At 46.2% G+C, this 15,647-nt stretch overlaps 1 protein-coding gene across 5 annotated transcripts in view; it reads left to right on the forward strand.

Moving 5' to 3' along the window:
• Positions 1 to 15,647, forward strand: part of LOC140469293 (pre-B-cell leukemia transcription factor 3) — a 258,334-nt gene that overhangs the window by 219,359 nt on the left and 23,328 nt on the right. The window lies entirely within an intron of this gene.

The raw sequence follows: 15,647 nt of genomic DNA on the forward strand, positions 1-15,647 counted from the left end.
ATTTTCACCATGTGAAAACTTGTTTCAATGTAAAGCAGCAATATGATGTAGTTTTTATTCAGTTTTACTTTGTCATGTGGAAGTTGCAACAGGTCTATGTAGCCTATTAAGAAATTTCTTACTTCAAGACAGGAACTGATGTTTTAAAAGTAAAAAATTATTCCTATATTTATATTTATTCAGCTATTTAGGCTAATTATTTTTATAGACCAGCAATTATTGCACCTGTTGTACCTAACTGCCTCCTGCAGTTAAAATACATCATAGAATCTCAGTGTGGATGGAAACCATTCAGCCTGTCATTGCAATGGCTGGCTGCTTGAAAGAGCTGTCCAAATGAGCAAACTTTTCCCTAAAAGAACTCATAGAACTAGTTGTTATCTTTTGCTCTGTCATGATGTATTTGCACAGTAATACATATTAGATGTTGTCTTATTGCATAGATTCTAGACCAGATAGGCAATGTTTCTTTAAGACAGTTGCATGACATCATGACATGTGATGTTCCAGTGGAAAGCTAACCAACCTTTCCTTCAGTCAGGTTCTCAATGCAGTGGAGGCAGTACAGTAGTTTCAGTATATAATGTACAGTAACATCAGTAAGCACAGATCACAGAGTATCTGTAAGTCTTAATGTGATAGCAATGTAAATAGTGTTGTTAAACTTCAAGACATCAGTTTCAACAGAACACAGTCTTTGTGGTGTATGTTATGTGCACTAAGATATAGGGCAGCACTGAGATGACTGTATCATGCTGGCAATGATGCTTGGTCCAAAAAATAACATGATGGCATCAAATGGGCATTAAAAGCTAATGATAATAGCTAGTTAGTGACAGCAGGATGGTATTAAAAGATGATAGTAGCAGGAACAGTTGTGAAGATGTGAACCTGAGTTTAGAGCTGAAATTAACGACCAAGATTAAAATGCTATAACCTATACTAAAGCTAGTAACCTCTTTGGAGAAGAAAGATCTGAGAATACACCACCTCAGACTCACTTATTAAAATTTGATCCACTTTAAACAATGGGAGTTTTAAAAATTCCAAAACACTGCCCCTATCAACAATGTGTTCATAGAATAAGGTACAGAAGACAAAAACCACAGGATATCTGACATTGTTTTTCTTACGTTAGCCAGGGCTCACTGGTTGGACCAGATTAACACTCAATTTTGTTTGAGGTCCACCTGGCTGACCTCGTTATAATCACTACATGCCTCCCTCCAAGTTCAAGGGCAATGGCCGGTTCTTTTATTTGTAGCTCCTCCTGGAGAATTTTAGCACCGGGTCATGTTCCTCCTACTTTGCCTTTAATACAGGTGGCATGTAATGCACAGTAGCTCACCCCTTGTGCCTGGACTGTCTCGGAAAAAATTCATTCTCTTCAGATGGCAAAGGTATTAAGGTGGTGACATCTGCCATTTTCATCTTGGATTCTGAGGTACCTTCAGCACTTGGAAAGGGAGAACCCACTGGTTCTGGAACAGTTGGAAAGGCTGTCGAGGAGCCAGGCACGTTTTGCTCCTGCACTGTTTGTGAGTTTGCAGCTTTCATGTGGTCCATGTGCTTGTTCAGGACTGTCACATCTACCTGAACTTTATACGTCACTGGACCTGACTTCACGTCAACCATGCCTCTTATCCATGCAGGGCCATTCCCATGGTTCCTACACCAAACTTTGTCCCCTGTAGTAAACTGTCTCACTCACTTTAAAGGAGTCATGTGTCTGGCATTGGCATCCCTGATACCATTTCACCCTGACACCCCCCACCCCCATGTTTGGTTAGATCAGATTTAACCTGGTGCGGAGTCTTCTTCCCAATAGCAACACAACTGGAGCTGTTGCTGTAGTTGCATGAGGGGTGATCCTATAATCAAATAGGAACTAGGATAGTTTGGTATCTGGTGAAGCTGTTGGCTGTTTCTTTAAGCCAGTGTTAAACGTTTGGACTGCTATTTCTACCAGACCATTGGAGAGTGGATGGTATAGAGCCATTTTGATGTGTTGTAAACCATTCAACGTTTGGAAATATGCAAATTCCCTGCTAGTAACTGATAGACCATTATCTGTGACCAACATTTCTGGGAGATTGTGTATTAGAAAAAAATGCTGATAGTTTTTCTCTCATCATCCTCATGTTTGATGAATGAACACTGTGCACATCCAGCCTCTTTAAGTGGGTGTCCACAACGAAGTTGAACGTTGAGCCCATGAAAGGACCTGCATAGTCGACTTGTAACCGAGTCCAGAATTTACCCGGTCTTTCCCATGAATGTAGGTGAGTTGCTGGCAGTAATTTTTGTCCGTGATGGCACTCTGGGCACTGCCCCACCAACCCAGCTATGTCTGTATCCAGTCTTGAACATGAAAAATCAGTCTTGCCAACATCTTCATTTTGGAAACCCCTGAATAACTGAAATAACTCCACAGAGGCCGATATCCCGTCACCAAATCACCCTTTATTTACACATGGAGAGTGCTTAACGGTGATTCAGCTGCCTCAAAGCCACCTCTTAGAATGAACAGAATGTCTGATTTTATTTTTGTTTTTTTTTCTCTTCCTTTAACAAAAATCAGTCTCCTCTCCACCTTCACTCCACACTGGTTCCAGCTCCCTCAGAGGCAGCTCTCAGAGTGAACAGAACCTCTGACACTCCTGGTCTTTTTTTTAATAAAGAAGAAACAAAGAACTTGTTTTTTTTTTCCTTTTTTTGCGCTAGTGCTTAATATTTTCCCTCAGCACCCATGTTGTGCGTGTGCTGGTGTAAGACACAAGATACACAAGTCTTTATTCAAATTTCCACCACCAGGAAGAAAGGAAACACCCAAGTGGCCAGTGACCAGCAGTTCCCTTCACATCAAAGGGCAATGCTGTGTGATCAAACAGTGAAGGGGAGGGCAGGGATTAAATCAAAATCGAGTTGGAGGGGGAAATAATGCACTCCATTCCCTGCGGTGCCCACCTCTCTCTGAACAACTCCAGGGTGTTGGTGGCCACCGCATGCTCCTTCTCCAGAGACACCCAGGCTCTAACGTAACCGCGGAAGAGGGGAAGGTAGTCGGCCCTAATGACCCCCTCCACGGCCCTCTGCCTGGACCGATTTATGGCCAGTATGGCCACGCCCAGGAGCAGAACCACAAGGAGGTCTTCAGACCTGCCCTCCCTCCTCCTTACTGGGTGCCCGAAGATCAGGACCGTGGGACTGAAGTGCAATCAAAAGCAGAGGAGGAGGTTTTTAGGAAATCAAAAAGGGAGTGCAAACGTTCCACCCAATATACACATGGTGCATGGACTCCACAGCGCCACAGAACAAGCAGTTGGGCTGTGAGTCCGTGAACCACTGCAATCTGCGGTTGCAGGGGACTGCTGAGTGCAGCACCCTCCACCCCAGATCCCCGAGAGAAAGAGGGAGGACTCTCGCGTAGAGAGCCCTCCACTGGGGATCCCCACCACCCGGTGGCAAATGGGCATGCCTAGACGTGTCCGAGCAGTGGATGAGGGAGAAGAGGAGGACGGTGTGCAGCAGCAGTCGATACAGGGCCCACCTTTTTACGTCCTTAAAAGGGACAAAATTAAAATTCCGAAGGCGGCTCAGGTTGTGGGGCACAGTCTCCTGAGGGAAGTATGGGACCTTGGGGCCAATGTGAAATTCCGTCCGGGCATGGGTAAGCGCGGATGGGATCCCACCGCATACCTGAGCATCCTCCAATTGGTGCACAACATCGGGTCCGAGCACCGCTGTTTTAAGATGTCGGATGGCGGTGGCCACGTACCTGACATCTACCGCTGCCCTGCTCGCTATGTCCTGCAGCAGTGTCCAGCCCAGGCCCCCGGCACGCATCATCCAGCACGTCCCTGACCTGGTCACCCTCGCCGCCACGGCCCTCCCCTCCGACAGCCACTCGAACCCACGAGTACGGAGGTGCGGAGTCCTGAGCAACGGCTCCCTGACGACAGCCACTACTCCTGCCAGAGGGTAGGCGCGACACGATTCGACCATCTTCCAGACAGTGATCAGGTTCTGGTAAAAGACAGGCAGCATATTGAGGGCGACCTCCAAATTGTCACGGTCGACGAACAGCTCGAGATTACGCACCAGGCAGAAAAAATACGTTGCCAGGGCGCACCACCTACGAGGAGGCTTGACATAAAGGTATCGCTGCAAGGTCTGAAGGCGGAACGTTGCGACCTGGGTGTGGACGCACACCAGCGACTGACCGCCTTCCTCAATAGGGAGACTCAGAACCTGCGCAGCGACCCAGTGGATCTTTTTGTCCCAGAAGAAGTCGACCAACGTTCTCTGCATGTCAGCGACAAAACCAGGAGGAGGGATCAAAGTGACCAGCTGGTACCACAGCATGGCGGCCTGCACTCGACTCCTCTAAGACAGCGGCCTAGGCGAGCCGAGACTTTGGTCTCAGAAATTTCTTTTTTTTTAAATTTTATTAAACAATTACAAAACAGTTTACAAAAAACAGTTAACATTTACAGCTGTCTACAACAGCAATTTTACAAGGGAGAGGAGCAGCAAAGCCAGGCCCCAAACCTTACCGTTAAACCAGTTTACAGAGAGATGAGGACAAACCTCAAATCCCAGTTTCACATATGACAAGACAGCAACAATGACATTTGTACATAAAAAGCCAATCCAGTTACAGAAAAAAAAACAGTACATACAATACAGACCCAGCAAGCCCCCGCCCCTCCCACCTTCTGACCACTTTAAGGCAGCCCTCCCCTATGCACCTTCCAGCGCTCGGTCCACCCTGACACACCTTTCGACCACCTCTAGGACAGCCCACCCCAGTACCCGCCCGGGGTGACAGCGGTCAGGACAGCCTTACCCACCTTCCGGCTTCACTATCCACTCTCATCACCTTGCGACCACCTCTAAGACAGCCCGCCCTGGTACCTGCCCGGGATGACAGTGCTGAGGACGGCTACCCGCCTTCTGGCTCTCCGTCTGCCCATATGTACCATTGGGCTCTCACCCACCCCGATGCGCCGTCAGGTCAGTGGGCTATCCTGGCACATCTTCCGGCCACCTCTGGGACAGCCCGTCCCCTTCCCTGGGACGACAGCGTGCAGGGTAGCCCACAAGCCTTCCGGATCTCAGCCTACCCCTACGCACCTTCTGGCTCTCTGCTGCTATGACATACCTTTCGACCACCTCTAGGACAGCTCATCCGGATTACCCCTTCTTGGAACGACAGCGCTCAGAATGGCCTGCCCACCATCTGGCTCTCGGGGCGACTGGCATCAGGGTGGCCTACCCACCCTCCGGCTTTTAGGACAGCCTAGCAACCTTCAGGTTCACAGGATGGCCTATCCACCCTCTGGCTCTTGGGGTGACAGCTTTCAGGACGACCCATGAGCTCCCCACCTCACAGCAAGGCCTGCCAGGCCCAGGGATATGCAAAACAGTGCAAGTGATAGACCAAACAAACGTCATAATACAGTTAATTATCAAAAAACACACAGAGTCCTTTCTGGTACACGCAGAGTCTAGATATAGAGTCCTCAAAAATATAGAGTCCATTCTCAGAAACAGAGTCCACTCCAGTTTACAGCATGCATCGTCAGAAGTGGAGTCCACTCCCAAGGGCAGCAAATGCACAGCACACAGGTGTTCAGTCTTCATGGAGTCCTGGCCCAGCCTTGGAAAACGAGGCCCGTTCACAGGAACAGTACATTGTACAGGTGCAGTTAACTCACAGGGGTTTGGTGCACTCCCGAAGGAAAGGTCTTCTCCCAAACTCCAAGCTACAGCAAGTGCTCACCTCCCAGCACACGCACAGGTGTTCACTCTTCAGAGGCCCAGTCCCAGGGTTAGGCCTCCCCACTGGAACAGCTCCTCTGGTAAAATGTATGTCTTCCACAAGGTCTCAGTCCAAACACCAAAAACAGTGAGGATACATACAAAAAACTAGAGTCCAAGGGCTAAGCCCTACCACAAAATTAACATTGTCCTTTTCTCAAAAGTAAAAATAAAAAAGAGTAACACACAGGCTGTAACCAGCCAGTTAAACAACAACCCTCTAATGAGAACTGAGTTACACCTGAAACACATTGTGTGCATCAGGAAATCAGTCCTCACTAAAAGAGATGTCAGTTAACAAACTGGCTAAATAATTCAGCCAGTTCAGGAATCAGGTTTCCCCCCTCCAAAAAAAAGAGAAGCAGAAACCAACAGTAACATACTGACGGTAGCACCGGACAGCACAAAGTCAGTCCCCTAAATGGAGGAGAATCTAAATCTCCTGTTTATATTTTTTTTCACTCCTGTTTTTTTTTGAGTAAATAGAACCTCTGACATTCCTGTGTTTTTTTTCAATTTTGTTTTCTTTTATAAACCCCCACGCGGTAGTGCTTATTTTTTCCCCCAGCACCCATGTTGTGTGTGTGCAGGTGTGGGACACAGTGAAAGACACAAGGTGCACAAATCTTTATTCGGTTTCCACCACTAGGAAGAAAGGAAACACCGGGTCGCCAGTGACAAGCAGTGCCCTTCACATCGAAGGGCAATGCTGTGTAATCAAACAGTGAAGGGGAGGGCAGGGATTAAGTCAACATAGAGTTGGAGGGGGAAATAATGCACTCCACTCCCTGCGGCGCCCACCTCTCCCTGAACAACTCCAGGGTGTTGGTGGAGACCGCGTGCTCCTTCTCCAAGGACACCCGGGCTCTAATGTAACCGCGGAAGAGGGGCAGGCAGTCGGCCCTAACAACCCCCTCCACGGCCCGCTGCCTGGACCTGTTTATGGCCAGTAATATCCTGTTTATATCAGCCAGCCAGGGCTTCCCTGATTGTCCCAGGTTAACAGCCACAATCAGGGAACTCATATTCTATGAAGTTCACCTGATTGACCTTTACAATCGCTTAGTACAAACCTGCTACTTTGAAAGCAGCAACAAAATAAAAAGAAGCTAATGTCAATTCTTTTGGAAAGGAGAAGTGCTAGGCAGTTTTTTTATGCTGGCACAGTAAAAATGGAAAGTGAACAGCTGAGCATGGTTTGGCACTTCACTGACATTTTATTAGAATTTCAGCTAATTCAAGAAAGAATGAGTTTTTGTTTTCTGTAACAATAAATTGTTGATTTAATAAAAAGACAGCCAAACTTCCTATTGTGTTGGAAAATGAAGGATAAAGAAGAGTGAAATTCTCCAGTATTCCTAACGATGAATAAAAGAACCTGACAACATCTCCTTGATCTTAGAAGAAAAATTTAGTTTTTCACTTGTATGCTTCAGAATATGTCAGGCTTGAGTTCAGGTCATTAGGTGAAACACTCAACTAATTTGTAGGCAGAGTTAAGATCATAAGAAATAGGAGTGGAAGTAAGGCCATTCAGCCCATCGCGTCCACTCCGCCATTCAATCATGGCTGATGGGCATTTCAACTCCACTTATCCGCACTCACCCTGTATCCCTTAATTCCTTGCCAGATTAAGAATTTATCAATCTGTGCCTTGAAGACATTTAACATCCTGGCCTCCACCGCCCTCCATGGCAGTGAATTCCACAGGCACACCACTCTCTGGCTGAAGACATGTCTCCTCATTTCCGTTCTAACTTTACCCCCTCTAATTCTAAGACTGCGCCCACGGGTCCTAGTATCTCCGCCTGATGAAAACAATTTCCCAGCGTCCACCCTTTCTAAGCCATGCATTATCTTGTAAGTTTCTATTAGATCTCCGCTCAACCTTCTGATCTCTAACGAATACAATCCCAGGATCCTCAGTGGTTCGTCATATGTTAGGCCTACCATTTCAGGGATCATCCGTGTGAGTCTCAGCTGGACACGCTCCAGTGCCAATATGCCCTTCCTGAGGTGTGGGATCCAAAACTGGACACGGTATTCCAAATGGGGCCTAACTAGAGCCTTATAAACTCTTAGTAGCATCGCACTGCTTTTACATTCCAACCCTCTTGAAATAAATGACAATATTACAAATCAACCCTGTACTAGCACTCCCAGATTCATTTTTCGATTAGATTAGATTCCCTACAGTGTGGAAACAGGCCCTTTGGCCCAACAAGTCCAAACAGTAACCCACGCAGTCCCATTTCCCTCTGGCTAACACTATGGGCAATTTAGCATGGCCAATTCACCTAACCTGCGCATCTTTGGACTTTTTATAATTAGATTAGATTAGATTAGATTACTTACAGTGTGGAAACAGGCCCTTCGGCCCAACAAGTCCACACCGCCCTGCCGAAGCGTAACCCACCCATACCCCTACATCTACATTTACCCCTTACCTAACACTATGGGCAATTTAGCATGGCCAATTCACCTGGCCTGCACATCTTTGGACTGTGGGAGGAAACCGGAGCACCCGGAGGAAACCCACGCAGACACGGGGAGAACATGCAAACTCCACACAGTCAGCCGCCTGAGGCGGGAATTGAACCCGGGTCTCAGGCGCTGTGAGGCAGCAGTGCTAACCACTGCTTGTGAGAGGAAACCCACGCAGACACTGGGAGAATATGCAAACTCCACACAGACAGTCTCCCAAGGCTGGAATCGAATGTGGGACCCTGGTGCTGTGAGGCAGTAGTGCTAACCACTAAGCCACCATGCCACCCTTTGTACTTTGGCTTTATGAATTTTCTTACTGTTTATAAAATAGTCCATGCCTGTGTTCTTTTTTCCAAAGTGCAAGGTCTCACATTTACTCACATTGAATTTCATCAGTTATTTTTTTGAACCATTCTCAAAAACTGTCTAAATCTTTTTGTAGCCTCTCCATCTCCTCAGAACTACCTGTCTGTCTGCATAACTTCATATCATCGGAGAGCTTCACCTGAATGCCCCCGACCCTTCATCCATATCATTGATATATAAAGTGAACAGCTGCAGCCTCAACGCTGAACCCTGTGTGACACCACTTGTCACCAGCAACCTTTTATCCAAACTCTCTGCCTTCCGTCAGACAGCCAATCCTCAATCCATGCCAGCAGCTCACCTCGAACACCATGGGCCCCCACCTTACTCAGCAGCCTCCCATGAGACACTTTATAAGGTCAAAGGTCTTAGAAGTCCCGGTAGATAACATCCACTGAGTTTCCCTGGTCTAACCTACTTGTTGCCTCTTCAAAGAATTCTAACAGGTTTGTCAGGCACAACCTCCCCTTACTAAATTCATGCTGATTTGTTCTAATTCAACCCTGCACTTCCAAGAATTTAGAAATCTCATCCTTAATGATGGATTCTAGAATTTTACCCTCAAATGAGGTTAGGCTAGTAGGCTTATAATTTTCCATCTTTTATCTTGATCCTTTCTTGAACAAGGGAGTTACAACAGTGATTTTCCAATCATCTGGGACTTTCCCTGACTCCAGTGATTTTTGGAAGATTACAACCAATACCTCCGCTATTTCCTTATCTACCTCCCTCTGAACTCTAGGATGTAGCCCATTCGGACCAGGAGATGTATCAATTTTCAGACCTTTTAGCTTATCAAGTACTTTCTCCTTTGCAATGGCCACCAACCTCAACTCTGTCCCTTGACTCTCCTTAATTGTTGGGATATTACTCGTGTCTTCCACTGTGAAGTATTTATTAAGTTCTTCAGCTATTTCCTTATTTCCCATCATGAGCCTTCCTGGATCAATTTTGAGCGGCCCAATCTCTACTTTTACCTCTCATTTGTTTCTTATGTATTGAAAGAAACTTTTACTATCATTTCTAATATTACTGGCTAGCTTATCTTCATATTAGATCCTCCCCTTCCATATTTCTGTCTTCGTTATCATGTTTGTTTTTGTAGTCTTCCCAATCTTCTGATTTCCCAGTGCTCTTGGCCACTTCATAGGCTCTCTCTTTTACTGTGATACATTTCCTGAGTTCCTTCATCAGCCATGGTTGTCTAATTCCTGCACCCCCCCCCCCCAGCCCAGGTAATCTTTCTTTTCTTTGGTATGTACCTTTGTATTGTATCCTCAATTCCACCCAGAAACCGCTGCCATTGTTGCTGTATTGTATTCCCCACTAGGCTCTGCATCCAGTCAATTTTCGTCAGTTCCTCTCTCATACCCCTGTAATTACCTTTATTTAACTGTAACACCATTATATCCAATTTTGCCTTCTCTCTTTCGAACTGCAGACTGAACTCTACCATATTATGATCGCTGCCTCCTTAGTGTTCCCCGACTTTAAGATCTTTTATAAAGTCTGGCTCATTACATACCACTAAGGCCAGAATAGCCTGCTACCTTGTGGGCTCCATTACAAGCTGTTCCAAAAAGCCATCCTGTAAGCATTCCATGAATTCCCTTTCTTTGGATCCATCTGCAATATAATTCACCCAGTCCATTTGCATATTGAAGTCCCCTGTGATCACTGTGACCTTACCTTTGTGACATGCCCTATCTATTTCCTGGTACATCTTGCGCCCCTGGTCCTGACTACTGCTGAGAGGTCTGTACATAACTCCCATTATGGGTTTTTTGCCTTTGTGGTTCCTCAACTTCATCCACACAGACTTCACACATCTGACCCTATATCATTTAATGCCATAGATTTAATTTAATTCTTAACTAACATGGCAACCCCGCCCCCTCTGTCCACCTCCCTGTCTTTTTGATAAGTTGTAAATAAGTTGTTTAACTGACAGTCCTGAACCCCCTGCAACCACATCTCAGTGATACCTACCACATCATAGTCGTTTACGATGATTTGTGCTGTTTGTTTCGAATGCTTCTAGCATTCAGGTAAAGCACCTCAATGCTAATTTTCTTATCCTCATAATTTCCATCACCTCTACCTAAATTATCCTTCCTTTTTGCTTCATTCCTAGTCTGTCTTAAACCCTGCACACATGCTAACCTGCTGCTTATTTTTCTACTTGACTCCATGCTCCCTGTTGCTTTCCCTTTCCCTTTTCCCCCCGACTCACAAGTTTAAAGTCCTGGTTTTAGCAAAGTTATTGAATTTATTTTCACAAAGCTATTTTAGCTGAATGCCTGTGGAACTGGTCATGGGAGCATTTGATGCAGTAAACTATGCTGGAGAAGAGGCAAGTGAATCTCTGTCTCATCTGGAAGGACTGTTTAGGGCCCTGGATGGAGGTGAGGGGAGTGGTGTACCAGCAAGTTTTGCATCTATTCCATTTGCAGGGGAAGGTACTTGGTGGTTGGGAGGGTGTTGGTGGGGAGAGTTGCACAAACCAAGGACTGTCAGAAAACCGGAAGCTTTTACTTTCATCCCCGTGATATACCCTTAAAGAAATGGACAACATACTCTAAATACCAAGATTGACGCAGGTACAATTGCAAATATTACAAGAGGTGTACTCAGGAAACTGGCATAATGTGATGCAGTCTTCATGTAATAAGCTAACTGCAATGGATGTTAGACCCATTGTAAGCGTTGTCATTATCCATCTTCAAGGTCAATATGGCTCATCAGGATGGACATATGAAAACATTTTACATCATGGAGACAGCAAGATTTTAATTCTTCTGTCCTCCCTTAACTGATGTTTTGGTACTTCTCCATGTTGAACAACAATTAGGGGAAGCACTGAGGATGGCAAGGACACAAAATGTACTGTGGGTGAGGGATTTTAATGTCCACCACAGAGAATGGCTTGGTAGCAGTACTATTGATCAAGCTAGTTGGGTCTTAAAGGACATTACTGGGTCTGTGGCAGGTGGTGAGGGAACCAAGAGGGAAAAATATACTTGACCTCATCCTTGCCAATTTGCTGGCTGCATCTGTCCATGACCATGTCAGTCAGAGTGATCACAGGACAGACCTTGTGGAGATAAAGTCCCATCTTTACATTGAGAATAATGTCTGTCGTGTTGTATGGCATTGTCACTGTGCTACATGGGACAGACTTTGATTAGATCTAGCAACTTGAGACTGGACATCCATGAGGCGTTGTGGGCCATCAACAGCAGCAGAATTGTACTCCAGCACAATCTGTAACCTTATGGCCTAGCATATCCCGCAATCAACAATTACCTTCAAGCCAGGAAATTAACCCTGGTTCAATGGAGAGTATAGGAGGGCGTGCCAAAAGAAGCACCAGGCATACCTGAAGATGAGGTGTCAACCTGGGGAAGTCACCAAAGAGGACAACTTGTATGCCAAACAGCATAAGCAGCAAGTGATAGACAGAGCTAATTGATTACACAACCAACAGATCAGATCTAAGCTCTGCAGTCCTGCCACATCCAGTCATGAATGGTGGTGTATAGTTAAACAACTCACTGGAGGAGGAGGCTCTACAAATATTTCCATCTTCAATAATGGAAGAGCCCAGCACATCAGTGCAAAAGATCAGGCAAAGCTTTTGCATCAATCTTCAGACAGAAGTGCCGAGTGGATGATCTATCTCAGCCTCCTCCAGTGGACCACTCAAGTTTTTTCCCCTCTTACCTTAAACTTATGGTTTTGGGCTCCCCACCTAGGAAAATCATCCCTCATGATTTTATAAACATCTATAAGGTGACGCATCATCCTCTGATGCTCCAGAGAAGAAAGCCACAGCTTGTTCAGACTCTCCTTTAACTCAAACCGATTTGAACATAGTACTCCTCAGTCTCACACCAAGCGCTGAAACTGAGTGGGGGCTGGCCTGACAACAAGGTTAAATGCGATGAGGCCCCAGTTTTAACTCAAACCCTCAAGTCCCAGCAACATCCTTGTAAATCTTTTTGGCATCCTCTCAAGTTTAACAACATTGTTCCTGGAGGAGGATGACCGGAATTGTATGCAAAAAGTGACATCAACTTGAACCAAGCCAAAAGAGTTCAGGATTTTCATATGAACCCATGGGTTCATGGAAAGATACGATACCATTGTGTCCAGCAGATATCATATGATTTTGTAATGAGCAATGGTTCAAGTCTTGCACAGAAATAGACACTTCTGACCAACATATCGCCAACCACCCATCACACAGAATGATGACTCGAATACTGCAGATATCATGTCAGACAACAATCACACATCAAAGACAAATGATAAACATGCATCTGCAATGGCAGATAGCACACTGCAGAGTGAAACTACACAGCCAAGTGTTGATAACTCTATAAGAACTGTCTGTGGGGGGGGTTCTGTCCTTGTTGCTTTGGGATGGGTGGGGTTCAAGGGCAGTGGTGCGGGAAGTGGAGGAGATGTGCTGGAGGGCATATTCAACCACATGGGAAGGGAAATTGCGACCTTGGAAGAAGGAAGCCATCTAGGATTTTGTAAGGTGGAATTGGTCATCCTGGGAACAGATGCGGTGGAGGAATTGGGAATAAGGGATAGCATTTTTACTGGAAGCAGGGTGGGAGGAGGTGTGGTCTCGGTAGCTGTGGGAGTCGGTGGGCTTGTAGTAGATGTCAGTGGTTAGTCGGTCATACTGTATGTACACTAAAGCATGTCTAATGGAGGCAATGTATTGTATGCATCCTTGCACATTATATTGAAAAAAGGATTCCCATTCTTTAAAGGGAAAAGTGTTGGATGGTCTACAATTGTATAGATACAACCACTGTCTGAGCTGGTACCTCTAAGTTTGATATTAAGACATCACAAGTGATATTCTGGTCAAGTTATCAATACAATGGAATCAGTTGTGTGTTCAGTCAATCTGTCAAGTGTAGGTAATGCACAATAACATTAGTAAGTGTAGAACACATTGGGTAAACTTGTGATGTGATAGCAATGTAAATAGTGTTGTTAGTAAACTTCACAAATCTGTTTCAACAAGAGTCGAGAGTGTGGTGCTGATAAAGCCCAGCAAGTCGGGCAGCATCCAAGGAGCAGGAGAATCAACGTTCAGGCATAAGCCCTTCATCATGAATGAGGCTTGTGGGCTAGGGGGCTGAGAGATAAATGGGAGGGGGGTGGGGTTAGAAAGGAAAGTAGCTGAGAATACGATAGGTAGATGGAGGTGAGGGAGAAAGTGATAGGTTGGAGAGGAGGTTGGAGCGGATAGATGGGAAAGGTGATGGACAGCTCAGGAGGACGGTGCCGAGTTGGAAATCCATATTAATCCTGTGTGGTTGTAGGGTCCCAAGGCGGAATATGACGTGTTCTTCCTCCAGGTGGTAAGGGTTTGATGATTGAGGACACCCAGGACCTTGACAGAGTGGGAGGGGGAGTTGAAGTGTTCGGTCACGGGACTGTGGGGTTGGTTGGTGCGAGTGTCCCAGAGATGTTCTCTGAAATGATCTGCAAGTAATTGCCCTGTCTCCCCGATGTAGAGGAGACCACGTCGGGTGCAATGGATACAGTAGATGACGTTGGTGGAGGTACAGGTAAATTTCTGTCGGATGCGGAAGGATCCTTTGAGGTCTTGGTTGGAGGTGAGGGGAGTGGTGTGGGTGCAGGTTTTGCACTTCCTGCGGATGCAGGGGAAGGTGCCGGGAGTGGGTGTGGTTGGTGAGGGGCATAAACCTGACAAGGGAGTCGCGCAGGGAATGGTCTCTCTGGAAGGCTGATAGGAGTAGGGAGGGAAATATATCTCTGGTGGTGAAGGCCATTTTTAGGTGGTGGAAGTGGCGGAGGATGATGCAATGTATGCAGTGGTTGGTGGGGGTGGGGAGCAGGTCTGTCCTTGTTGCGTTGGGAGGGGTGGGATTCAAGGGTAGTGGTGGAGGAAGTGGAGGAGATGTGCTAGAAGGCATAGTCGACCGCATGGGAAGGGAAATTGCGATCTTGGAAGAAGGAAGCCATCTGGTATTTTGTAAGGTGAAATTGGTCATCCTGGGAATAGATGCGGCAGAGGAATTGGGAATATGGGATAGCATCTTTACAGGAGGCAGGGTGGGGGGAGGTGTGGTCTAGGTAGCTGTGGAGTCTGTGGGCTTGTAGTAGATGTCAGTGGTTAGTCGGTCATTGGAGATGGAGAGATCCAGGAAGGGGAGGGAGGTATCCGAGATAGTCCTGGTGAATTTGAAGTCGGGGTGAAAGATGTTGGTGAAGTTTATGAATTGTTCAACCTCGTCATGGGAGTACAAGTTGCACCGATACAGACATCGATGTAGCGGAGGAACAGGTGGGGGTGGTGCCGGTGTAACTGAGGAAGATGGACTATTCCACGAACCCAACAAAGAGGCAGGCATAGCTGGGTCCCATGTGGGTGCCCATTGCTACCCCTTTTGGTTTGGAGGAGATGGGAGGATTGGAAGGAGAGGTTGTCCAGGATGAGGACCAGTTCAGCCAGGCAGGTGAGGGTGTTGGTGGAAGGGTACTAGTTGGGACGGTGTGAGAGGAAGAAACAGAGGGCTTTTCCTGCACCGCACTTTTGACTTTGATCTCCAGCATCTGCAGTCCTCACTTTCTATTAACTGTTTCAACAAGAACCCAGTTTTTGTGTATATATTATTGTAATACAATAGAATTGAGACTGTATCATACTTGCAATGGTGTATGACCCAAGAAATCACTGCATTTACTGTTTTGTGGATGTGTTTCACTTCAAGCGACAGCATTAATGTGCTATCTCTTCTTAGTTTACCCTTTATATCAGCAATGTTAGACTTAACGGGCAAGAGTTTGAATCTCAGCAAGGCCAGGAATGTGTAGGGAGTTAACAGTAGCCCAACCAGCTTGCCTGTACCCTAACTCTGTCCCTTCTCTGGATCATTTCTGCAGAAGCTGGAAAGGCCCTGCACCATTCTTTTTGGGAA

Source organism: Chiloscyllium punctatum, chromosome 49 (genome assembly GCF_047496795.1).
Source record: "Chiloscyllium punctatum isolate Juve2018m chromosome 49, sChiPun1.3, whole genome shotgun sequence".
NCBI classification, from domain to species: domain Eukaryota; kingdom Metazoa; phylum Chordata; class Chondrichthyes; order Orectolobiformes; family Hemiscylliidae; genus Chiloscyllium; species Chiloscyllium punctatum.